Source organism: Odocoileus virginianus, chromosome 1, assembly GCF_023699985.2.
Source record: "Odocoileus virginianus isolate 20LAN1187 ecotype Illinois chromosome 1, Ovbor_1.2, whole genome shotgun sequence".
Classification (NCBI taxonomy): domain Eukaryota; kingdom Metazoa; phylum Chordata; class Mammalia; order Artiodactyla; family Cervidae; genus Odocoileus; species Odocoileus virginianus.
Window position 1 is genome coordinate 79,319,967 of NC_069674.1, and position 26,310 is coordinate 79,346,276.

Sequence of the window (26,310 nt, forward strand, 5' to 3'; positions counted from 1 at the left end):
ATTGATGAAAATATAACACAAAGTGATAACTTTATGTTAGCCCCAAATAATAGATGACCATAAAAAATAATTAGGTTTAAACACATAATCTGAAGAAAGAGTAAAATATTTTTCAAGAAATACATACATCTGAAAGGAATTTAGCTAAAATTCAGATTTACTTTAAAAACATACTTCATATTTTAAAATATAGCATAGCTTGTCTTTCTACTTATAAGGAATTATATAATGTTATTATTGGCAGCTCCCTTCATATTTTATCACACTGATTGCATTTCAAAAATGATGTAATAGTCTATGTTGCAAATGATTTTCCAAATTTGTTATAAAAAATTTTAAATATTTATAAAATATAAAGTGTACAGCAACATCCACAGACTTACACCCAGATTCAATGATTAATAGTTTTCTATATTAGTTTTATCACATATCTACACATCCTGCCAATCCACCTGTTTTTTAAAAAGATGGTTTTAATTGTGAGATGAAGCTATCAATATACTTCACCTCTAAACACTTCAGCATGATAGAAATACTTTTAATTTCTCTTATAAGTTAAAAACATGTTGCTAAGAGATAATAATAACTAATAAAATATTTTTATTACTACATACTAAATCACTAGAAGTTTAGTTAATTTGTCCATTAGAGCTCAGTAATCATGAGGTGATGGTGTTAATGTTAATCTCCCTGATGGGTCAACTAGTTATTTCTTTTCCATGGAAACATATTAAATCTATAGTAACATTTAGTCATACTGAAGCCTAATATATTTTCAACAAGACAGCAATAGGTAAGAATACCTGAATCTTTAGTTATAGACAAATCAGTAAGCAGCCCCTACTGATGGTGTTAAAGACATTTTGTAAATGATTGATTTATATATTTAGTGACTGTGAAACATTATTTGAAACAGCATAATATAATTGTAGCTTTTTTACCATCTAGGTGTACCATATTTACAGATATTAATGCTTTATTTTTTTAAACTTTTTATTTTATATTAGAGTATAGCTGATTAACAATGTTGTGATAGTTTCAGGTGGACAGAAAAGGTACTCAGCCATACATATACATGTATCCATTCTCCCCTAAATTCCCCTCCCACCCAGGCTGCCACATAACATTTAGCAGAATTTCCTGTGTGATACAGTGGGACCTTGTTGGTTATCCATTTTAGATATTTTGATAGTTTATTGCTTTATTTTATTTTGATATTTATTTATAATGCAGGTTAGCTCTTTAATATTAATAGAATGCAAATTATTAAAGAGTCTGACATTAACAAAGTGGTTTTTGCATCTATCAGAGAACAAGTAAGCAGTCTTTGATTTCTCATTTAAAAACTGAGAAATCTGTTTTAATCTCATTTAAAAACTGAGCATCTTAATAAACAATTTAATGCTGAGCTGTTGAAAACATGAGTGAACAATACGACTCATCACATATTTTACCTGATATGCTTTTAAGTTCAAATTTATTTGAATTTATTCAATCACATTGGCTTTTCTTCTAAAGATTAGTAGTTTTGAATTATCAACTTCTCACATATAAAGTTTATATATATTAGCTTAGGAATGCTACATGTAGACAAAATGAGGTGTTACTATGTTTATATCTCATGCTATGCCATAAGATAAAAAGTCTTACTACAGCAAAGCAGTCTCCAACTTTTATGTATTTCATAGAATGTTAGAGCTTGATTCCACCACCTAAAAGAACAAGTGGATTTTCAAATGTAACAAAGTTCCAAAATTTTCTCTTAAGAAAATCAAGTCTCTCTTTAGTTCTTATGGTCTTGCTGGCATTCTAATTCAATACCAAAAAATTTTAAGATGTTTACTAACTTATCAGCAAACTCCATCTCTTCATGTGTTTGTTTAAATTTCCCTCCAAATATAACACTAATATACCACCCATATTCAATCAGTATAAATGATACATTCAAAAAGACAGGCATCAGAGGTTAAAAAATTGACATTTCTTTACTAAAGGGCCAACATGTCTACCCTGCAAATCATTAGCATAATAGGTACTATAAAGAAAATAGTTATGCCATGTGGCTATATTATAGACTATAAAATATAAACCCTTCATGGAAATTCCCACACAAAATCCATAACAAAAAAGTAATGTTTCTAACACATTTTGTTTGAAAATAATGATGCTATTAACACTTGGCACTATGGTTCCCAAATGGAAGTGAGTCTGCATAATAGTTTACTTTCTTCTTTATAAAGATAAACACAGTAAGTCACTGTGCTGAGAGGTTGGCATGTTTCAGGAATAAATGCCACTTTGAGATATAGAAAGCCTCATTATCCCTGACACAAACCTACTTTGTAAGTCAGATATTTTTAAAGATCTGGGTTTTGATTTTTTTCTCCGTTTTATGAAGCTTTTGGTGGTTCAGACCAACTAATCTGTATTTATTTGGTAATAATAAATAATCTGCCTGCAGAAAAAAAATAGTAAATAATCTACCTGCATTGTAGGAGACCTAGGTTCAATCCCTGGATCGGGAAGATACCCTGTAGCAGGGAATCGCAACCCACTACAGTATTCTTGCCTGGAAGATCCCATGGACAGAGGAGACTGGCAGGCTACAGTCTATGGGGTCGCAAAGAGCCAGATGAGACTAAGCTACTAACACAACAAATTTTATGAAATAAAGATTCATCCTTATTTGCTTAGATGGCTAAAATAAGTCAATACTAAAAATGTGGCAGTAAATAAATTATATCACCATTAAACAAGGTAACAATTTTGAAGTTAATGTTGAAATACTGGTGTGTGTATGTGTGTGTGTGCTCTGACACTTCAATCGTGTCTGACTCTTTGCAACCCTAAGGACTGTAGCCACCAGGCTACAGAAGTTTTTCTATCCTACTACAAGCAGAAGCTCGGAATTCCCAGGTCTCTCATGAACTCCTTAATTACACCTTTTCAACCATTCCCACTAACCACGCCTATTGTGTCCATTGCTTGGTTAACCACATCACTCATTCATCACAGCCGCTGATCTTTGCCTCCATGACCCTGATCTCTTCATCCATTAACCTCCTCCAGGTACCCCTTTTCCTAGTAACACCAGACCCAAAATTAACTGATAGTGACAATGACAACTCTTTCACCTGAAGATTTTGTAACCACTTATAAGCATATGAAGCAATTCAGGGGATTGTAACACTTAACAGTTTCCATGACACCATCTCCAAGTACTCCGTTTCAGCAAGTCACAGAGGGATATTCAGGAGTCTGGATTAACCATAAAAACACTCCAGGTGGAAAGACTCTGACCAGCCACTGACTGTAAAATTGTTTCCCAAAAGCATAATACCAGATTCAAATTTTCCTCCAAGCTCTAATCCTTATCTGCCTTTACTACCTAATTCTTAGATTATTAAAATATTTCCCTAGCATCTTTTCTTAGCCTTCCTCACATCAATTCTTCCTTTATACACAAACATATTCATACTGTAGAAGGTTTTGATGGAATTCATTTGGCCGGAAGCCTTCTGGTGTTTCACATACAATTTTTTGAGGCTCTTCTCAATCCAACCCTAAACCTTACTTAGGATTTCTGTCTCACTATTCCTACACTTTGTGAATAAAATGCTGCTTTATGCTCAGTCATCATGTTTGGGAACCTCACTCTTGTTATATATGAGGACACAAGTGACAATGTAAGTGATTTGATGTGGCTGCAAAATTCAACACTCTGAGAACAGGGTCTAGAATCACAGGTACAGCAATCTCCCCCTCATACATCCTACAGATGCCAGGACTTCAGACCATTGTGTGAGGGAAGGAAGGAAGTAGGAAAGACAGGGGAAAATGCAGTGAAGAAAGAAAGGACTAACAAGTACTGAAGAAACACAAACCATGATTTACACTGTAACTATTTCAGAGTCATGAGACCTATCATATCTTTCTCCAAAACATACAATTTATGGGTTAAAAACTGAACTAAATGTCATTTTCTTAAGTTCCACACAGTAGTCTTAAACAGAATCTATAGTTTCATTCTCTGAGAAACTGATAAAACTAAATTTTCAAACCCAGTAAAATAATGCCAGGCTACTATTTGATTCATCTAAAAATGACAAGGTAGGATATTAGATAAGCATAAGGAAATAAGAGTATCTTTTCCAATAGAAGAGTGAAGGAAGTCAATTTGACTAAGAGATGGATGGTTTGTTGTCAGCACCAACTGGAAAATGGTGGGACTGGGAAGATGTTGAGTTAACCAAGAAATGGAGAGAAAAAGGGAAACAAAGCAAATTAATTAGATCATGGGGCAGGCAGGGTGAGTAAAATAAATAGTAAAGAATGATATGTACAGACAGTGAGAGCTAGAAGCAAGAAAATGAGAGTGAGGAGAGAAATTGGGATTTTCACTCTGCAAAAAGGATAAGCCAGAATTGAGCTACAGGAGAGTAAGGGAGATGAAGCTGTGCTTGACTCTGCCTGTAGAGACAGGCATCATATCTCTAATGAGCACCTAAGGGAACAAGAAAACATCATCCTGGAGATGATGGGACCCTCCTAGACAAGACTGATGGGAGGACCACAACTGGTGCTCAGATCCAGGCACCTCATTATCCAAAAGGTGCAGAGAAGCTGGAAGGAGTTCAGAGACAGGATGGAAGAGTGACTAAGATGCAGAAGAAAAAAAAAATGATTTATGATAAAAGATTAAAGCACTAAACAAGCACTTCTTGGCAGAGAAACAAGTGGATGGGCAAAGCAGCTATCTACAAACAGGCAAAGGACATAAATAATCTAGAGGAAAACCATCATTATTTAAGCTGGTACCAAGGGGAGAGGTTCACAGAGAACAACTTCTCAGGAAGGCAGAAAAGAAGAGAACCCTAAAATTAGAAAGGGAAGTATTAACATACAAATGACAGATCTGTTCACCTGATGTGGAGCGAGGCACGTCCTAGGAAACTGCTGGTATCAGTCTGTATGCATAAGATACAAGCAACTTGACCACTCAGTTGGTTACCACGATTCTAGAAGACAAAGCAATCAACAGAATAAAAAAATTGTTTAAAAAATGAGAATCCTGTTAACAGTTCAACCTCATTTTCAAAAGAACTCTAAAACTTATCCTCCATATTTTGTTCATACAAAGGTCTTCATTAATGACTTGAAATAGTATATAATAATTCAGTAGTTTTCATAAGGGAATAAAATGGGATAATAGATCTTTTTAATATGGCTTCCAGTGAGTCTATGTGTTGGTTTGCAATATGGTATTTTTAAAGATTAAGTTGTAAATGAATCACTTGTATAATTAGACATGTGGGTAGATATAAAAACTTGAAATCGCCAATCCTCTGGGAGTAAGATGACTCCTCACAGAAGGAAGCAAAGGATTTCCAGGTGGAACTTCACCCATAATAACACATGCCAATGCATGTCCTTGACACCCACCTATGTTATCCCTACGAACTGCACTGGAGCAGCCATCCTATCACATGAAGAAATTGTGAACTACACAATACACATGGGATTATTTTTGGATTATGATATTCATATCAGCAAAGCATGTTACCTGCCACCCTCACACACTCAAATATTCATAAGGCTATGTAGAAATTTTATTTTATTAAATAAAATCTTAAATGAAGATGTCAATATTTTAAGAAAACTTCTGATGCTAGAGAGAAAACTGTATAAATAAATGAAATCCTTATACAGTTCTAGTTATATTCGCCTTTCATTTTTATTAAATTGGTATGTGCTTGACAAACTTTCATCTCTGTGCTTTGAAAGTCAATATAATAATAATTTGTACCTGTTTTATGGCAATTTCCAAATTATAAAATATGTGTGTGCTTTTGTTCTCACTTGAATCTCCCCTTTGAAGTTAGGTATTATTAATCCTTCACTTGACAAATAAAGCTTGGAGTAAGAGGAAATATTGTAGAAGCTAAAATCAGATTGACAAGAACCACCAATGGCAAAGACTCGAATCCTCTGACTGCATGCCCTGTGATCTTTTCACTGCCCTGGATTTTTTATATGATTCGTGTCCTCAATCACGGCACCAATAAGCACTTAGAGTTCACTTAATAGTGATTACTGTGTAAAGCCAGGTCCTTATCATGAGCTTCTTGCAAATTACTAAAGCATGATTCTCAAGAGAGGAATGAAGGAAGCAGATAAAGTAGATCAGGCTTAAAAAAAAAAAAAGGAATAAAAAATCTTAGTTGCTGAAGTTTCCAGAATGTGTAGCCATTGGTTTTCACAGAATGACATGGCATGGTTGATTAAAATACAACTCTTGCCACAATAAAAAGACAGTGGAAGGTTTGGGTAGATTGAAGCATTCAGAACAAGAGGATATTCTGAAGTGAACTGGGGTGGAGAGAAAACAATATGGCAGATGCATACTAGGTGAGTGAGGTGAAACTCAAAGAAGAAAAATGTAGAAAAAGAGAGGAAACTCTGTGGAGTTTCCAGGGACAGAAAAGCAGGCATATGTACAAAAAGAAATTTGGCAGCTTCATTCCAAATGCACCAAGAAGCAATCTGCAGAACAGAAGGTTCCAGTAGCTTAGAGGAAATACACTCAGCAGAGGCAAACATCATCTTGGAACTGAATGAAAGGAAAATAACATTCAAAAGCTCAGACTCCTTGAAAGACAGAAGTAAAAGAATGGAGTTAGCAACTGAATGTCACAGGGCAAAGAGGCCAAGGACATCCCCAGCAGTGAGTCTGTGAGCTGGCAGAACAGAGGTGCAGAAGCACACAGGGGACACATTACATCCTAAAATGTTGATCTACATTTTGAAGGGAAGGGGGATATTCCTTAAAGAAATGAGTAGGACTGTAAAATATATAGAGAATAAAGGAAAGGGGGAAAAAAAAAGGCAACTTTTGAAAGTGCATCTCTGAGAAAATGAGGTAATATTTGTGCAGCTCTGGAAAGCCTGAGCTTGGAAATCAAACCACCTGGGTCCATGTCCCATTCTTCACACTTTGTGGGTGGGAACTTGGACAAGTTATGTAATCTATGTCTCAGTTTCCTTATCTGTGTAAAGTAGAAAATATCACTCACCACACAACAGAATCATAATTTAGTTAAGAAAATTCTTGCCAAGCAAAGAACATAGTGCTTGTGAGAAAGTAAACAGTAAAACAAAGCTAAATTTCTAAAAATTCATGAGAATATATTTATCACACTTGAAAAATAAGAAACGGGATCTGAAAAAAACAAAGACTTTAAAAATAGTCACAGGATAGAAAACTAAATATAGAAAGAATCAAATATCCAGCAGAAAGGATATTAAGGAGAGTAAGAAAGATTAAGATTATTTAGGGCTGCATTTTTTAAAGTAATGAAAAAATAAGAGATGTTACTTAAAATTTATCTGATCCAAGACAATTTTCTATGAAAAATGTAAATTCATGGAAAATGGGCAAAGAATCCCATTATTTTTGAAAGATCCAATTCAGAAACCCAGCTTCAATCACTCAAAGAGGGGCCCTTTTTCTCATTCCCAGAATTGCCTTCAACTAGCCAAGTATTTCAATCCTTATTCAAGTAAATAATCAAGCATTTCATGTCTGAATGCCTTTTCAAAAATAGTAGGAAGAAAAAAAAAGTACAGCCTATCTTCCAAGTATAAATTGAAATGAACAAAGTCACAGTTGCCTTTTCTAACAAAGAAGCCTTGAATTTGCACTGTAAGTTACAAATAATTATTTTTTAAATGGAATCATCAATAATAATAATAAACAACCTCTTTTGAATGCTTACTATATGCTGAACTTCAATGCATTTCAAGTTTCTGCAGGTAGATACTATTTTTAATCCAAATTAGCATATGATGAAACTGATGCTCAGAAAAATTAAGCCAGTGTTTTAGTCAGCAGCAGAGCATGGATTTGAACAAAGTTCTATCTGAGTAAAAGTTTGTTCTTTTAACAATGTTTTTATTGCAAAGCCTTTCCTGAAAAATAATTTGAACTGAGTCACTACATCATATAAAGCCAAGCATCCTAGATTTAAACCAGTTATTTAAGTTAGTATTCTTCAGTCATTTTTAGTTTTGGTTAAAAAAAAAAAAAGTAACATGAAATTTATTATCTTAACCATTAAGTGTAAAACTCAGTATTGTTATGTATATGTACACTGTTGTGAAACAGACCTCCAGAACTTTTTCATCTTACAAAACTGAAACTCCAGTACCCACTGAACAACCCCCCATTTCTCCCGGCCCCCAGCGGCTGAAACCACCATTCTACTTTCTGGTTTCTGATACCTCACTGAGGAGCAATGATATACCATTGTCTTTTGTGACTTGGTTATTTCACTTAGCATGATGTCCTTAAGGTTTATCCATGTTTGCCGTGTGACAGGATGTCCTTCTCTGTTAAGTCTGACTCACTGTCCATTGTTGTTACTGTTGCTCAGTCACTAGTTGTGTCCGACTCTCTGCAACCCCATGGGTGGATGCACGCCAGGCTTCCCTGTCTTTCACCATCTCCCCGAGTTTGCTCAAGCTCGTGTCCATTGAGTTGGTGATGCCATCCAACCATCTCATCCTGTCGCCTCCTTCTCATACCACATTTTGTCTGTCCATTTATCCAGTAATGGACATTTGGGTTGTTTCCACATCATGGTTATTATGGATAATGCCACAATAAGCTTACATATGCAAATAGTTCTTTGCTATCCTGCTTTCAAGTTTTTGCAATGTATACCCAGAGGTGGGATTGCTACATGATGTGGTAATTATATTTTCAGTTTCTTGATGAAAACTCAGTACTGTTTTCCTAAGCTTCTAGATCATTTTACATTGCCACCAACAGTGCAACACAGGATTCCAATTTCTTTACATCTTTATCAACCCATGTTATTTCTGTTGTTCGGACAGTAGCCATCTTAATAGATGTAAAGTGATAACTCATGATGGTTTTGATTTGCATTTTTATTTGCATTGATTAGTGATTCTGAATATCTTTTCATATCCTTATTGGCTACTTTAAATATTCTTTGAATAAGCATCTATTCAATCCTTGCTCATTTTTCAATTAGTTTTTTGTTGTTGTGTTGAGTTGTAGGAGTCCTTTATATATTCTGGATATTAACCTTTTTCAGATATATTATTTTCAATTATCTCTTCTATTTTATGGGTTTATTTTTCACTCTGTTGTTTGTTCTGATGCACAGAAGTTTTAAAATTTGACATAATCCTTCTCTCCTAACCCAGTTAGTAAAGAATCTGTCTGCAAGGCAGGAGACCCAGGTTCGATTCCTGGGTCTGGAAGACCCCTGGAGAAGGAAACGGCAACCCACTCCAGTATTCTTGACTGGAAAACCCCATGGACAGAGGAGCCTGTCTGGCTACAGTCCATAGGGTCACAAGAATTGGACACAATTTGGCAACTAAACCACCATAGTCTCCAAAATAGTATATTTTTACCCAAACCTCCATTTGTCTATCTATCTATCTACTTACTTACCCAAACCTTTAGGAAAGTACACAACCAAATGTCATGAAAATCTAGATGATAGGAAGAATTTTTGGATAACTTACCTTTTTAAAAATAATTTTGAGGGGAAGAAAAAAGAAATCCCCTTTGTCATTCTCAGTTCTCATAGTCTAAACATCTCATCAAGCTGTATTTGATTTTCATGTTTAAAGAGGCATGGAATTTTTTTATACAACACAGACTCTAAATACAAGCCAATTACTTCATCTGTGCTGAAGTGAAGAAACAGTGACTTGATCCAACGTAGAAGGAAAACTTTCAGTCTTCTATATTATTGACAGACTGAATGTCAGCTCCTAATGTGGCACACAAATGCTGTATAATACATTTTATGTATTAATTTAATGACTTTTCAGGGTAACATTCACAAGATGTGATTTTAAATATTGATCTTATAACCTGTATAAGATTCAACTCCACTGTATTTTGTTTGTAATTTACACAGAATATAAGTGCTATAAAAGAGATATAAAATATGAATTAAATTGTTAAAAATTATTTCTTGACTGAGATAGGAGGGCAATGGAGTAGAATCTGAAAATTTCATAGTAGGGATATCATTTAAGCTGGAACTTGAGAATGGGTATTATTTTAAGAGACATATAAGATATGACATGAGAAAACAGGTGATATTATAATTCTGTGGCTAAAATGAGTGTGAACTAAGCAGCAAAGTTAGATTAAAGCCCAGTTCATACCAACTGAAGGCATTTGAATTGGATTTTGCCATCACTCTGGACAAGAAATGAATGACAACAGTGACATGAGAGTACAGCTGATGATGAAAGAATAACATTATCAGGAGAAAACTGCCTTACGCGCAATGATTTCATCATTTGTGATTTTTCAGTAACTTGATGCATATGTATAACAATTTTTAAAATTCACAGCCTTTAAGTCCACTTCTGGCCATTCCCTTTAAACAAGAGATCGACTATTATTATCTTATGACATAGAGGGAAAGAAATATGCGCTGGCATTTATGTACAGGAGGGTATAACAGATAACAGACTACAGCCAAAACAACTGATCATGTCATCGTATGAATGATGGCTTATAGGTGTTGTGATTTCAGATCAGTTGCCGACTCTGCAACCACATGGACTGTACCAAGCCAGGTTTCCCTGTCCATCACCAACTTTTGGAGCTTGCTCAATCTCAGAGCCTTTTCCAATGAGTCAGTTCTTCACACCAGGTGGCCAAAGTACTGGAGTTTCAGCTTCAGCATTGGTCCTTCAAATGAATATTCAGGATATTCATTCAAGTCTCTCACTGTTTCCATTATTTCCCCATCTATTTGCCATGAAGTGATGGGACTGGATGCCGTGATCTTCGTTTTTTGAATGTTGAATTTAAGCCAACTTTTTCACTCTCCTCTTTCATTTTCATCAAGAGGCTCTTTAGTTCCTCTTCACTTTCTGCCATAAGGGTGGTGTCATCTGCATATCTGAGGTTATTGATATTTCTCCTGGCAATCTTGATTCCAGCTTGTGCCTCTTCCAGCCCAGTACTTCACATGATGTACTCTGCATATAAGTTAAATGAGTAGGATGACAATATACAGCCTTGAAATACTCCTTTCTTGATTTGGAACCAGTCTGTTGTTCCATGTCTGGATCTAATTGTTGTTTCTTGACCTGCATACAGGTTTCTCAGAGGCAGGTAAGGTGGTCTGGTATTTCCATCTCTCTAAGAATTTTCCACATTTTGTTGTGATCCACACAGTCAAAGGCTTTGGTGTAGTCAATAAAGCAGAAGTAAATGTTTTTCTGGAACTCTCTTGCTCTTTCAATGATCCAATGGATGTTGGCAATTTGACAAATAGGTGTTGTGAATGTGAGTATAAATTACCAAATTTGTCCAAAGTTGTCTGAACATTGTTCTGAGACCAACACAAATTACTTGGCCCAGAGAAATACATATCAGCAAGGATGGCTGATTAACCAGAAGATAAATCACTGGACTCAGATGAAAAGAAACACATGTGGAAATCAAAGACTCCAAAAAATATATGCACCATTATATAGGAAAATACATCAACTATGTCAGCATATGAGATGCTATAGCAAGCTGAAAATTTTTCTTTGAAATGCCTGGTGTGGAGATCTAGGCTGTATATATAGATAAGTGAAACCAAGAGATTCTGGAAAGATGGAGGACAGTCAAGGCTGGGATGTTCTGATGGAGACATAAATCATTTCAGCACAAGTGAACAAAAGAAAGAGCTAGAATAATAGGAGGTTGAGTTACTATAAATTTCCATCTTTAGATGATACTGTAATTTTCCATGAAGATACTGTGGGATATTCATTCGTTTGTATTTTAGTAGGAATATGATTATTTTCCCCTAAAATCCCCTGTACCTCTTTTTTCTTTGGGGGGGGTGGAGTTTATGATAACAGAAATATCCTCATGAAGAGTCACAAGCACTGGAGCTCTATCTGTAAAGAGATACACTCAAAAGACCAACACATTTAAGGAGGGAGAGTGTATTTTCACATCAACTCATCAGTTTGTTTGTTTTTTTAAATACATAAAAATCTTGGGAAATTATTATTCCAGGAAGGATGGAATTTCCCTCTACAGGAAAATATACACGACTGAAAGATGTAATGCAATAAATAAATACACGATTAAGAGAAAAATAAGACTGCACATCTGCTTCCTGGTAGAATTATGATGAATACATTAGGAAATGATTCTTTTGGTTTCTATTATTAAAGGTGACCACATCAAGAAAGTATGATATTATGTAAAAGTGTTATCTCTTTTTCTTTGTTCACACCCAGATGATGAGTGGAAAGTGGCAGCATTTTACATAAGGCTACCTCCCACAGACAAAGAACTATAAACAACATACCAGTAACTGCAAAGGATACCATTAACATGAATACTTTTGATAAGGACATTTATTTTGGATTAAAGTCTACAGTATTGTTGAATGTTCTGACAGCATTTTGTAACAGAGTTTCATGTTTTAAAATGTGGAAAATACCTATAACTTAACTGCTGCTGCTGCTGCTGCTAAGTCACCTCAGTCGTGTCCGACTCTGTGCGACCCCATAGATGGCAGCCCACCAGGCTCCCCCGTCCCTGGGATTCTCCAGGCAAGAACACTGGAGTGGGTTGCCATTTCCTTCTCCAGTGCATGAAAGTGAAAAGTGAAAGTGAAGTCGCTCAGTCGTGTCCCACTCTTAGCGACTCCATGGACTGCAGCCTACTAGAACCCCCAGTCCATGGGATTTTCCCGGCAAGAGTACTGGAGTGGGGTGTCATTTCCTTCTCCGGTAACTTAACTACTACTTAGCATTTTGGAGGGGCAAGATGTGCAGTCAGACACTAGTCCTCAGTAAGCTTTGTCCTTTTACCAATACAACCTGGTCAGAACAAACTGTTCAGAGTAATGAACAGAAAATACTACTGAATAACTTTTAACAATGTTTAAGAGTGACTTATTTTTATTTTTTATTTAAAAATAGCTGAGTTACTATTGAAAGCCTCTCTTTACAAATTAGTTACAGAATGTGCATGAGTGCAAGTTGCCTTGCAGTTAGCCTATCTATGGTTTAGGTTTCTTGGATGATGGGGTTATTGTAAAATTTAGAGGTAACAATGGAAGTCACAGTGTAAACTTGAATAAGGAAAAAGAAAACAAATCAAAGACTTCCAGGTTATCTGGAAGAACCTTCTTGAGTGCCATAAACCAAAGACAGCATCACAACAAACACTTCACATACATTCATCCTATACAAGAATCATTCCTTCCTCTAATGAAGGAGAAAGCAGACAGAACAGGCTCCATCTTGAAAGCAGGACTCCATCTTGAGCCAGACTGTGGACTTTGAGCTCTATGCCCAGTATCTACGGAAACGACATACCAACTGGAAAACCAGACCCCACCCCTGATGGAAGAGCCCCAGGGCTCGTACCTAGACTCTCCATCGCCTAAAAGAATACCCTAATTATCTGGGTAACAGAATAGAATCATACATTCTATTATGCTTATTGGGGTAGGACCACAGGCCTATTGATAACTGTCTACTGTACGCCAGCAAATTTGGAAAACTCAGCAGTGGCCACAGGACTGGAAAAGGTCCGTTTTCATTCCAATCCTAAAGAAAGGTAATCCCAAAGAATGCTCAAACTGCTGCACAATTGCACTCATCTCACATGCTAGTAAAGTAATGCTCAAAATTCTCCAAGCCAGGCTTCAGCAATATGTGAATCGTGAACTTCCAGATGTTCAAGTTGGTTTCAAAAAAGGCAGAGGAACCAGAGATCAAATTGCCAATATCTGCTGGATCATCAAAAAAGCGAGAGTCCCAGAATAACATCTATTTCTGCTTTATTGACTACGCCAAAGCCTTCGACTGCGTGGATCACAATAAACTGTGGAAAATTCTGGAAGAGATGGGAATACCAGACCACCTGACCTGCCTCTTGAGAAACCTGTATGCAGGTCAGGAAGCAACAGTTAGAACTGGACATGGAACAACAGACTGGTTCCAAATAGGAAAAGAAGTACACCAAGGCTGTATATTGTCACCCTGCTTATTTAACTTATATGCAGAGTACATCATGAGAAACACTGGGCTGGATGAAGCACAAGCTGGAATCAAGATTGCTGGGAGAAATATCAATAACCTCAGATATGCAGATGACACCATCCTTATGGCAGAAAGCAAAGAAGAACTAAAGAGCCTTTTGATGAAAGTGAAGGAGAAGAGTGGAAAAGTTGGCTTAAAGCTCAACATTCAGAAAACAAGGATCATGGTATCTGGTCCCATCACTTCATGGCAAATAGATGGGGAGACAGTGGAAACAGTGTCAGACTTTATTTTTGGGGGTTCCAAAATCACTGCAGATGGTGATTGCAGCCATGAAATTAAAAGAAGCTTACTCCTTGGAAGGAAAGTTATGACCAACCTAGATAGCATATTAAAAAGCAGAGACATTCCTTTGCCAACAAAGGTCCATCTGGTCAAGGCTATGGTTTTTCCGGTGGTCATGTATGGGTGTGAGAGTTGGACTGTGAAGAAAGCTGAGTGCCGAAAAATTGATGTTTTTGAACTATGGTGTTGGAGAAGACTCTTGAGTCCCTTGGACTTCAGGGAGATCCAAGCAGTCCATCCTAAAGGAGATCAGTCCTGGGTGTTCATTGGAAGGACTGATGCTGAAGCTGAGACTCCAGTACTTTGGCCACCTCATGTGAAGAGTTGACTCATTGGAAAAGACCCTGATGCTGGGAGGGATTGGGGGCAGGAGGAGAAGGGGACGACAGAGGATGAGATGGCTAGATGGCATCACTGATTCTATGGGCATGAGTTTGAGTAAACTCTGGGAGTTGGTGATGGACAGGGAGGCCTGGCGTGCTGCGATTCAAGGGGTCACAAAGAGTCGGACACGACTGAGCGACCGAACTGAACTGAACTGAACTACCTAGGCTTAAGGCATATGAATCAGAGGTTTAAGGCATATGAATCACAGGTTAACTTTGATTGTATCTTTCTTTTCCTTTGTTCAGACTAGTTTCAGAGAATTTGGGGAGGTGGGTTTGAACATGTGCACTTAGAGTACATAAGGTTTTCACAAAAACTGATCGGAGTCCTTGGCTTACAGGAGACTCTGCCTTGGGCCCGCCGGTGTAATAAACTGCACTCCACTATCTCCATTGTCCTTCTGAGTGAGTTTGTTTCCCAGAACATGTGGCTACAACACTTAGTGCCCTGGCCAGGAAACTCCTCACTTTGAGGAGACAAGTCCCATTTGGGACTACTCTGAGGCCTTGTGGCTCAAATCTAGAAGGGGGAAGGCGCCTCGCCCTTCTGGAAAGATTTTGCTTCTCAATGCCAGTACCTTTCATGTTAGCAGGTAGTGGATGGCAGCAAGGGAACTGAGCGCTCAGGTGAGGAGGAACCCACCCGGCAGGGTGGAAGAGGGGGCCTGATCACCCCCTGGGAGGGACTAGAAGGGACAGACCCACAGGAGCCTGGAATAGGCAGGTGGCAGCGATTGCTTGGTACACAGGTTGATGAGCATGTTAGGGCTTAGGAAGGAAATTTGTGAAGGTCATTCAGGAGGTGGTGTCCACGCCTCTTGGGGAAAATTATTACCGAGCAATCGCCAGGGGATTTTCAGGAGTAGAAACTTGGTCCTTGTGTGCTTGTATTCTGCCCTCCCCCAGGAGGTGTCCCTACTGCTGTGAAGTTCTTGACCCCCTCGGAATTGTCAGGCTAGAAGGAGGGGGATACATAAGTGAGTATGAATTGGCTTTTCTGGAGATGGCCTAGGATATGGGATATTTAACCCATCTGTGTTTTCATCTGTACCTGATCAAGTCCACTAAGGCAGCTGTTGCTGCTAAGTCACTTCAGTCGTGTCCGACTCTGTGTGATCACATAGATGGCAGCCCACCAGGCTCCCCGTCCCTGGGATTCTCCAGGCAAGAACACTGGAGTGGGTTGCCATTTCCTTCTCCAGTGTGTGAACGTGAAAAGGGAAAATGAAGTCACTCAGTCGTGTCTGACTCTTAGAGACCCCATGGACCGCAGCCCACCAGGCTCCTCCGTCCATGGGATTCTCCAGGCATACTGGAGTGGGGTGCCATTGCCTTCTCCCCACTAAGGCAGAACGGACTTTAAAAGTTAAGGGAGAAACAGTCTTGGACCATGTGGTGTTCTGGTTTGGCTGTGCTGACCAGCAGGTGAAGACATGCCGATCCCCCTTCTCCCTCTGGGATCTAGCAGGTAAGGCTCTTCTCACCCCAATTAGGAAGGAGGTGGAATGGCAATTTAAGTGTTTCATTGAGTGAAAATATCAGAAGCTTATAGGGTCCCAAGAACTTTGTAGACAGAAGGAAAAGTAGAAGGTAAGCAAGATGGGGGAAGTGAATCTAACTGTATTGGAGTGCATGATTAAAAATTTAAAGAAGGGATTAGGAGGAGACTATGAGGTGAAGATGATGCCTAACCGCCTCCACATACTCTGTGAGGTCGAATGGCCCCCTATGGGAGTAGGATGGCCACCAGAGAACAACATGAACTTAAAAATAGTGGAAGCAGTCTAGACAGTAGTCACAGGAGAGCCAGGACACATGGATCAAAACCCATATATTGACTCATGGGTAGGGTTAACTCAAGACCCTCCTACTTGGACAAGGTTCTGTATCCAGAAGGGGAAAATATTAATGGCACAAAAATTGACTGATGATAAAAAAGGAAACTCTACAGGATTTGGACGGGGATGACCTGACCCCTCCCCCACACTGGATAACGACGCGCCTGCCTCCCAGGGCTCCACCAGGACGGGAGGCCGCCTTGACGCCCGACCCAGGGCCAGGGGACGCTCCTGCAGCAGCCGCTGCTCTTCGCCAGCTCTCCCGGAGGTCGTCGAGCCGCCATTTCAGCAGGCTCCGATCCCAGCGATGGAGGCCTCTGGTCAACGCCCCCAGAATTCCATCTCGGCCGGACCTCCTAGATTGTATCCACCTCTCTCGGTGAGTACAGGAATTATTAGACAGAGGCTGCGCTCCGCCAAGGAACAGGGGGAAAGAACCCCACTACAGATGCCCCTCAGAGAGCTACAACAGCCTCTGGTTCAGGACGCATGTGGGCACTACCATTAGCTCTCTGTAGCCTATTATTACCAGTCATTTTCCTCTACAGATACGTTAAACTGGCAGAAACACACTCCACCATACTCGGGGGAGCCACAAGCCATGATTAGCCTAACGGAGACTATTTTTTGAACCTACCACCCTACATGGGATGACATAATCCAACTACTAGTCTCCCTTTCCAGCACTGAGGAAAGACACAGGATCCTAACTGAGGACAGAAAATGGTTATGAGAAATGGCACCTGAGGGGACTGCAAAGCTGCAGCGGTGGGGTGGGCAGAACCAGCCACCCCCGATGAGGGGCCCAACTGGGACTCTGACACAGCGGAAGGGCGGGGCCACCTGGAGAGATCTCGGGCGGCTATTTTACAAGGCCTCAAGAGGGGGGGCCCGAAAACCTATGAGTATCGCAAAACCCTCTGAAGTGATTCAAAGGGAAAGCGAATCACCCTCTGAGTTTTGCGAAAGACTGTGCGAGGCCTGTAGACTTTATATGCCAATAGACCCAGCCAGAGGCTGCTCAGGTCTCAGATGGTGATAAATGCAGCCTTTGTGTCTCAAGCCTACCCAAAAAATGTCAGATGGGGGGACACCAAGCGACTCATGAATTTTTATACATCCCTGAATGCCCAGTACCTTTGTTGGGAAGAGACTTGCTAAATTGGAGGCACAGGTGACCTTTCCCCCCATGAAAGACCGACTCTTCAAGTGGGATCAACCACCTATTTACTCTTCCTCTCGGTAACCTCTCAAGATGAATGGAGGTTGCACGATCTCCCAGAAGGGAAACCGGATGGGCTACACAGTTGAGATAGCGTTAACTTAACAATTCCCTGACGTCTGAGAGGAAGACAACACCCCCCCCCCCCCCACCACCACCACCCTCCCCAGGTTTGCAAAACAAGTCCCACTGGTAATAGAACTCAAATCCAGTACAATTACATCAGCACCTGCCTTGGGCCTGCCAGACCCATATGAGCTGTTTACTCTTTACCTGACTGAAAAGGACCAAGTGGCTATGGGAATGTTGTCCCAGACCATGGGGACACGGAACAGACCCATGGCTTATCTCCTAAAATGGCTGGACAATATTGCCATTGGGTGACTGGGATGCTTACGGGCAGTTGCTGCAGTTGCCTTATTGGTCCAGGAGGCAACAAGATGACCTTGGGCCAAGATTTGATCACAAAAGTCCCACATGAGGTCAACACTCCCCTGCAAGGGAACCCCCATAAATGGCTGTCAACATCCCAGATTACTTAATACCAGGGACTTTTATGTGAGAATCCCCATATTAGTATTAAGCCTTGTCACGCCCTGAATCTGGCCACTCTCCTTCCTGTGGGAGAAGGTGGGCCCTCACATGATTGCAAGGAAATATGCCAGCAGACCTGACTTGAGAGACCAGCCAATCCTGGACCCAGATTTGGTCCTGAACACCAATGGCACCAGGCTGGTGAAACAAGGACAATGACTGTTGGGATGTGCAGTAGTCATGGAAGAAACCATCGTTGACGCTAGCTCTCTGCCATCATGCTGGTCCGCTCAATGGGCTGAACTACATGCTCTAATCCAGGCCCTCCAGCTGTCAAAAGGTAAGAAGACAAACATTTACACAGACTCCAGGCATGCTTCTACCACAATACATGTACACGGGGCTCTGTATAAGGAGAGAGGCCTTTGACAGCTCATGAAAAAGATATTAAATAAGGAAGAAATTAAGACCTATTAGATGCTGCCTGGGAACCAGAAAGGGTTGCAGTCATACACTATCGAGGACATCAAAAAGAGGATACCCCCCGGGCTCGGGGAAACAGACTGGCAGATAAGACCACTAAACAAGCAGCCAAGGGCTTGGAGGTGACAAGTAAAGCCCCTATTAAAACTCTCATGTTGGTGGAGCTGCCTGAGCTAATGATGGACTCTCCAAAATACACTGAAGCCCAAAACCAACTAGTCAAAGCATAAGGGGCCATCAAGACTGAAAAGGGATGGTGGGAATGGCCAAGTGGCAAATTATTGGTACCGGAGGAGCTGGCGCCCATTCTGATAATCCAAACACACCAAGCAACCCACCTAGACAATGATAAACTGGAAGAGCTAATTCGAAAATATTTCTTGCTTCCTCGCCTCTCTTCCCTATGCAGGACAGAATCTCAGAACTGCACTGCCTGCTCACAGGTCAATGCTGCCTCTAGCACAGACAGAAACCTCTGGGGATGCAGCTAAAAGGCACACCTTTGAACACCTGGAAGTGGACTTCACTGAAATGAAACCTCACTGACACTACCGTTACCTGCTGGTCATGGTATGTATGTTCTTGGGATGGGTAGAAGCTTTTCCTACCCGGACTGAAAGAGCATCAGAAGTAGCCTGGTGCCTGCTTAGGGAGATAGTTCCCAGATTTGAATTTCCTACCAGCATTGGATCGGACAATGGTCCAGCTTTCGCAGCTGATTCAGTACAACAACTAACCAAAACTTTAAACATCAAGTGGAAATTACATACAGCATATATGCCGCAGAGTTCTGGGATGGTGGAAGGAATCAACCAGACACTTAAAGAGACGCTCTCCAACTGGATCAGAGAGACTCACTGCTCTTGGGTGGACTTGCTTCCGACGGCTCTACTCAGACTCAGGATGACCCCACAGTCCCAAGGCTATTCTCCATACGAAATTGTGTATGGGAGGCCCCCTCCCATAATAAAATAGGTGTCAATAAATTTGCCTCAGGTAAGAGGAGATGAGATTTCACAGCAGATGGAACAACTGGGTAAGGTAATAAATCAGGTAACTAAGTTTGTACAAGAAAGGGTGCCGCTCCCCCTTGGGGAATAGATTCACGAATTTGTGCCCAAGAATCAGGTGTGGGCCAAACATGACTCCTTGGCCCCACATTGGAAGGGTCCATTTACTGTTCTAAGCACCCCTACAGCAGTTAAAGTTGCAGGTGTCACTCCCTGGATCCACATGAGGATGAAGAGAACATACCACACAGACACAGAAAACGCTGAGTGGACTGCACAGAGGGACCCCACTGACCCTCGAGAGACTAAGGTCATCCAAGAAGGAGACGGAAAAGAAGATCCTGGATGAGCCCCTTCAGGATGAAGCTGCATAATCAACTCCTGCTGCTTGGCCTCATCAACATGATTTTGAATTTAAATTCCACTTCAACTCAGGAAAATGTTTTCATCTCATGGGCACATTCCTACACGGACTTCCACAACACCTCCAACTGCTGGGTATGTGGGGGCTATGCCTCTGTCAGTGATGGATGGACTTCCTTGGTGGGTGTCACTGCTCTGCCAACGAGATTTTAAACCACTCTGCTCTTTTCTGGGAAGACAAAAAGAGACTTTCCTTTCTCTTGTCAATCATAATCTCTCCCTTCTCTCTTGGTAAGCCAGACTTACAGTCAATAGACTTGGGTCATGAGGTTATGTTTGATGTAAACACCAGTTTCATAGAAGTAACAAAAGCCTAACCTACAGCAAGCCCCAGTAAATCTACCTTATTTATATGCCAGGTGGACAAGGTCTGTGTTTCAGTGGTATGAGTATATTGCTGCCTTATTCATACCTTCTATAGGAACAGCAGATACTATGATTAAATTAGAAGCCTTGACTAATTTCACAAAACAGGCCCTCCTAGATAATACTAAAGCCATCCAAGCCTTAAATGAAGAACAAATCCAAATAAGAAAAGTGGTAATTCAAAATAGAATGGCTTTGGACATGCTCACAGCTGCTCAAGAAGGGACCTGTGCTATAATTAAGGTTGGATGTTCTGTATATATTCCTGATTTATCTGGCAATGTATCAGCTGCTTTAGATGACATGAAAAACCAGGTAAAAGCAATGTCGAATTAAAACATTCCTTTCTGGACTTCAGTCCTATCTTGGGTGAAGGGTGATTGGTGGAAAACTATATTTACCATTGTTACAGTTGCCTTGATAGTTCTGCTTTGTGGATCCTGAATTTTACAATGTATTATGAACTTTGTAACCCAAAGGTCTGTGTCGTTCTCCCAAATTGGCGGTCAGAGAGCCAGGGTGCAATATATCCCTATGAGTGATGCTCATACTATGAGTTAAGAGCATCAAGAGGTGGGAATGAAGGAGGAAACAGACAGAACAGGCTCCATCTTGAAAGCAGGACTCCATCTTGGGCCAGACCGTGGACTTTGAGCTATATACCCAGTATTTATGGAAACGACATACCAACTGGAAAACCAGACCCTACCCCCCTCCAGATGGAAGAGCCCCAGGGCTCGAATCTAGACTCTCCATCGCCTAAAAGAATACACTAATTATCTGTATAACCAAATAGAATCATAAATTCTATTATGCTTATTGGGGTATGACCACAGGCCTACTGATAATTGTCCACCGTTAACTATCTAGGCTTAAGGCATAAATATCATGGGTTTAAGGCATATGAATTATGGGTTAACTTTGATTGTATCTTTCTTTTCCTTTGTTCAGACTAGTTTCAGAGAATTTTGGGAGGTGGGTTTGAACATGTACACTTAGGGTATATAAGGTTTTCACAAAAAACTGGTTGGGGTCCTTGGCTAAGAGGAGACTCTGCCTTGGGCCCGCCGGTGTAATAAACTACACTCCACTATCTCCATTGTCCTTCTGAGTGAGTTTGTTTCCCAGAATGCGTGGCTACAACATTAATACTTACTTATTATCATCATGATGAAAACATGGTGATCAAGATAAATTCCTGACTTCATTCCTGCCTTCATTAATTTCAAGAGAGGAGTGTTAGAAAAGGAGAGTTTGAGTTAGCGTGTGCTTTCATGTTATTTATTGTCATAAATACTACTTTATACAAGAAAGTAGGATGTGCATCTTCTGCCTCAGTGCTCTGATTCTTTCTTATCATGTTTTAAAAAGTATATTTAATAACTACAAAACTTTATTGTCACTTTATGTCTTATCTTCTAACATGTTAATCATATAATATATATATGCACATATATACATAAAATTGTATCCTATATAGACTATAATGATATATATATACTATAACCACATATAGTATATATATAATATATATCCTAAAGGAGTAACATGTTGCATGATAGACATACATGCATATAAATATATATATATGTGTATATATATATATATACACACACACACACATACACATTATAAAGGAGGAAAATTAATTTCCCTTTATCCTTCTACGTTCTTGGCTGAGATGGTCCCCTTCCCCTGTAATAAAAAGACTAACAGGAGAAAAACAAGTTTAATAACATGCATACCTCCTGTATACATGGAAGTTATCCAGGAAAATTGAGGTAACTCAACAGAACAGGCCAAGGTCACACCTTAAATACTTTCTTCAACTAATCACAGCAGAAGGATAAAGGGCATTGGGGAGCCATCTATGGGAGGTCACCAGGTAAAGCACAGTAAGCAAAGGTATTGTTAGGCAGATTTAAGTCGGGGCCTTCTCCAGCAAGGAGTGTGAGATTTGGGCATCTTTCCTGGTACAGAGTAGTAAAAACCCTTACAAATGGAGATTTCCTTTATAAATATTAATTGCTTTTACAAAAGTGTAGTTTCTACAAGATTTTCAAAGCTTCTCCTACAGCTGTTGTCTCTTCAAAACAACCCGCAAGATAACTCTTATGCCAAAAAGGCAGTTTTGGAGGATAACACAGTTGCTCTCCTTCAGATATATGCATATATATGTATATATGAGTGTGTATTCATGGATCTATAAATTAAAAATTCTATAATAGTAATATAAGGTACACATTTGTAAATGTACCCTTTTTTAATAATTTAAAGTAGACAGAGATCAGGTCAAGAGCAGCTGTGTATCATCGATGATCATAACCAGAGCAGAGTTTTTGATTATCAGATAAGAAAATTAATGTATTATTTCAGAACTGGTCATCATTATGTGACTAGCAGCCTTTACTTTGCCTGGGTATAAGTGTCAACAGTTCTCACAGCATGCATTAAATTTATTTTCTAAATCACCTGTCACATTAGTGAAAAGTAGCATGTCTGCCCTTTTAGGAGGGACAAGCCTTCAGTTATAATCTCAGCTTTGTGATGACTCAATCGTGTGCCTATGAACACACTACAACTAGTGTCTTATGTACATGGATCATGGATTACTCAAGCCTGGGGACATTTCTCTTCAAACATTCAGCACCAGTCTGTAAACATGGAAGCTGTACTGTCATGTTTAAGGAAGGAAGAGAGAGAGGGAGGGAAGGAAGAACTCACATTACTTTATCCTCAGTCCTCTCTGTACAATTAAGAAGATGGACGAGACGTTCAATTAGGCTGTGTTTTTTTTAATTCTGAAATGTCAAGAGTCTATGAAACAAAAATTGTCTTACTCTTTATATATTTTTTAATAACAGGAATTTCAAAATAGGTATCAGAAGACTGATGATTTATCAGGCTTACACTCTATTCCCTAGGTTGGAATTCAAACAAACTAAGCAAAAGTCTTCAGGTGCTAGTTCTCTTAAATAAGTTTTAACAAAATATACCCATGTTAAACAAATGCCAAAATACCATATCAGATAAACACAATTCAATGTATTTACTTGGAATGTAAAACTGAACTTTAGGAGCACTATTTCTTAAACTAACAGGTTGTCTGCTACTTTCACATAGTGACTTTTGTCCTTAACATTCTTTTGAATGCAGGTAATCTAAAGTCAAAATAAACTGATAGTAAAGATCGCAAAGAGTAGGACACGACTGAGCGACTGAACTGAACTGAACTGAAGGATGCAAAATAGAGCCTGGACCATTTCCATAGGTTATTATCTTAATGGTTCAGAAGATTCATCTATCACTTAAACATTTTTTTAATTAAACAACTGCTATCTGTGAGAATTATTTTAGATGTTTTTTATTGAGAAAGGGATAATCATTCTATGATCCCCGGATTTAACTAAAACTGAAAAAGAATAACCAAAGCATTATTTAACTATTTATTTAAACAAAATAACAGTTTGCCAATGCCGACTCAGGATCTTATTTTCAACTCTCACAACTCTACTTGATTTTATTTTTTCACTTGTAATACAAATCCACAAAGACTAATTGCTATGCTAGATGTCAAGGAGAATGAACCAGATATGGTTATACATTTTCACCCTAGGAGCTGGTGATTTGCCAGAGGTATAAAATGAATTTTAAATTAAAATAATTTGTTACAAAATACAAATATGTCTGATGGGGAAAGTAAGTTACTCAACTTATTTATGTTTTATAAATTGTTATTTGGAGGAAGAATATGAGTTTGCATTAGTTTTTGAAAGATAGAGTATCAAGAGAATTAAAAAAAAAAAGACAAAAGGATGAACAGCATGAGAAATACTGGATGCTAAACATTAAACATACATGAAAACAAAATAAGAAAGAACTTTTATTTTACAAACTAAATATTTAGCTAAGGTTTTCACTGGTTTTTCTTTCCAGTTCTGTGATATCTGCTTGAAAGTTGCTGTCTACACAGTCTCTCCATCCTCTACATCTAAGGATTATTTTCTTAACCTGAAATACTTAAAAACTTCCTTTAGTAGGAAAAAAATTCATGAGATATTTTATATCCTGCTGGGATCAAGTCTGACCTCAGACTTCATATGTGGTAAGATGTTACTTGTTGCATTGTGAGTTCTATATATTGGTTTCAAAAAGTATAACATCAATGAGACATTTTTAACGTTAACACATCTATATTCTGAGAGGAATATAAAATAGTTCTGAGTCAGGCTGATAGCAAAGTTCACATTATAATAATAAAACTTTGACTATATAACAGGGAAACATCATGAAATACACAAATAACAAAGAATAAAAGTCTGATAAGATAGCCCTGTATTTCTCTAGCACCCTTATTTCTATTCTCAATATCATTGTGTTAGTCCAGCCCTTATTTTACCTACAAAGTGTCTCTTAGTTGGTCTCCCTGTAAATTATTCCTAGGCTCATCTTCTTAAAATACTAATTCTTGGGTTATTTCATGGTTCAAAAACTTTCAGTGGCTCCCATGTGTCTCCAGTATAAAACCCAAAGTCTGTACTCTGTCATTTCAAAGCTTTGGTAACCAGTCAAATATGCTTAATGTATATTGGTGAGTAGAAATAAAACTATCAGTGTTGATTTATTAAATAGCCATGGTGTCAGGCACTGGGAGAAATTTACTTACATTTTCTCAATTAATACTCACATGTGTTTTGTATACAGAGCTGTCATTTACCCCACTTCAATATATGAGTAAAACAAGACTGACAGACTTAAATAACAAGTGTTCCCAGATAATAAATTGTGACTCCAAACTGTGCTGCCTTTCCACCACAAGATCAACATTTGTGTATACAAAATCACAACTACATTGCAAGAAAGTACATGATGAGATCATAGTAAGAATTTAAACTGCTTATTAAATGATGATTAATTGCCTTAGACAAGAGTCTACTGGAAAAAGCACTGGCAGAGGGATCAAGACTACGAGAGAGGTCAGGGTTAATAATTTATGCGTCTTTCTCATCTAAACAATAACAGAAATGAGGAGAGTGAGTGGATCAGGGAGAAAAGTCTGTAGACAGAAAAGAACAGAACTGTGGCAAAAAGCAGTAAGTGGGAGGAAGAGAAAGGGGAACCAGTGAAACAGCAAGAGGAGAGAGCCATCGGACACAATCCAGGAATTATAGGGCCCCCAAAGAAGAATATACATGAGAACCGCTAGGCTGTTCCACCTTCTCTGTCTTCAGTCCTGAACTAAAGACCTGAAATAGGTGTTACCTTGGCCCTGGTCACACTTTTTTAATGACCCTGAAACTACCCAGAAAACCACTATTAGCTTGGCCAGTCCTCATAAACACCTAAAAGGAATCATTTGAAATTGGAACTCCCCTGCCCCAGAAAAATACTTAGAAAAGTAATGTAAATTATCTCCCTTACTTAAAATTTCATCAAGAAACAAGCCAGGAGATTTATAAATATTTACTCACTAAAGTCATAAAAAGCCAACAGAAGTAAGAGTGAATTTATAAAAACAGAACAAACAAACTAAATTGACTCTGGGTTCTAGTTTTTAAAATTGTTTCCTTCTTTTAATTTGCTCTAATAAAATTATCCTTAAGATTTACGGAATAGAAAATGCCACACACTAAAGATATATA

General features: G+C 38.9%; 1 protein-coding gene across 2 annotated transcripts in view; it reads right to left on the minus strand.

Moving 5' to 3' along the window:
- SEMA3D (semaphorin 3D) overlaps positions 1-26,310 on the minus strand; it is a 218,927-nt gene that overhangs the window by 178,167 nt on the left and 14,450 nt on the right. The window contains exon 2 of one of the 2 annotated variants that reach the window (XM_070470028.1): positions 4,924-5,018. The exons of the other annotated variant lie outside the window; for it this stretch is intronic. The gene's annotated coding sequence lies outside the window, so the exon portion shown is untranslated. The remainder of the gene's footprint in view (positions 1-4,923; positions 5,019-26,310) is intronic. 2 annotated transcript variants of the gene reach the window in all.